Raw genomic sequence first — 1,744 nt, 5'->3', positions numbered from 1 at the left:
TAAGTATTTTTAAGGCTTAATTCTAAATCGATTTGTATCTAAAACAATTTCTTTTTCCTAAATTTTTATAAAGTACATCTCACTCAATCTATATATATAGAGAGAGAGGATGAGGTTAGATTACAAACCGCCTATTTCATGCAAACTATAAAAACCACCATCAACCAATAGAATAATTTCATGTTTTTATTTTTATTTTTAATGAATAAGGGTATGAATGTCATTTTATTTTATAACGGTTAATTTTGGTAATGTTTTAATTGTTTTAAATATGAAAAACTAAATATAGTAATTGTTTTTAAGAAAACTATAAATCAATTTATTTTAACATATAATTATTACCATTAATATTTTATATTTTTTTATTAATTTAAAAATACAACATCGATTACAAAGTCTATTTGTAAAAATTTATTTTTTATGAAATCACAAGTAGTTACTGATTTATTAATAAAATAGTTGTGATGTTTTCTAGATTTTGAGTATATTATTTTGTTTTCATTCGTAAAACAAATATTATAAAAAAAACCATGTTATACAGTTTAAAAAATAAAACTAATTTCATTTTGGTTAGGAACCATGAAACTACTTTCATTAATGATAATAATAGTATTCAGTTCTTGAAATATTTCATTGACTGGACCATATTTGGTTTCATTAATAAAACCAATTTTATCTTGGCTATAAATAATGAAACCGATTCCATTTTGGTTAGAAATATGGAACAAATTTAAAAATGAATGAAGTATTATTATTCAGTTCTTGAAATGTTTCATTGACTAAACAATATTTAGTTTCATATGTAAAACCGAGTTCATCTTGGTTAGAAACCATGAAACCGATTCCATTTTGGTTAGGAAACATTTCAACAATTTTCACTACTAAAACAATGTCATTCAGTTTTTGGAATTGTGGAGTCCATGAAACGAATTTCAATGATGAAACGAATTTCAATGATGAAACGAATTTCATTAACGAAAACATGTTATTCATATTTTTGGAAAATGTTTTATTGACTAAACCATATTTGGCTCAAATTTCATTATACAAACGAACAATGAAACTAATTTCACTGTTGATGTATTCTCATCATGAATCAGACTGGTATTAAACAAGTTTTGGATTGGTATGAAACAGGTTTCAGATTGCGTCAATCTGTTTCATTAACCAGTCCAGTACTAAATAATATATTTTGTCAAGTTGTCTGTAAAAAGATGTTTTTTAGGAACATGATATGTCAAATATATCAATGGAAGGAAAGTCAATGAAACAATAATTTGTTTTCCTAATATAATATGGCTGAAAGTTAAAATGGTTTGCCAACTTCGCCCTTTCTTGATTAAATATTAAACTTTTTATCTTATTTTTTTCTTTTCTAATATAACACATTTTAATCATGATCATTGATCAAGAAAATAGATGGATGAGATTGGTTTGTAGGTTTTGCACAAAAGGGGTGGTTTGCATTTGATCATTTATCTCTCTCTCTCTTTATATATATATATATATATATATATATATATATATGGGGGCCTAATCAAATGAGAACTAATTAGTTTGTGGTAATTGTGAGAACCAATTTTAACTACAAATCAATAGATAAATTAGGAAATTTATAATTTTGACAATTTTGAATTAAAATATTAATGCAAGGATATTTTTGGTATTTTAAAACTCTCCTCCCTCCTCTCTTCTCTTTCCGGCCACCGTCCTCCGGTGATACTACAATGGTATCACAATGCAT

This window comes from Cynara cardunculus (assembly GCF_001531365.2).
Source record: "Cynara cardunculus var. scolymus isolate 2C chromosome LG 3, CcrdV1, whole genome shotgun sequence".
In the NCBI taxonomy this organism is placed as follows: Eukaryota; Viridiplantae; Streptophyta; class Magnoliopsida; order Asterales; family Asteraceae; genus Cynara; species Cynara cardunculus.
Note: the sequence above shows the minus strand (reverse complement) of the source record.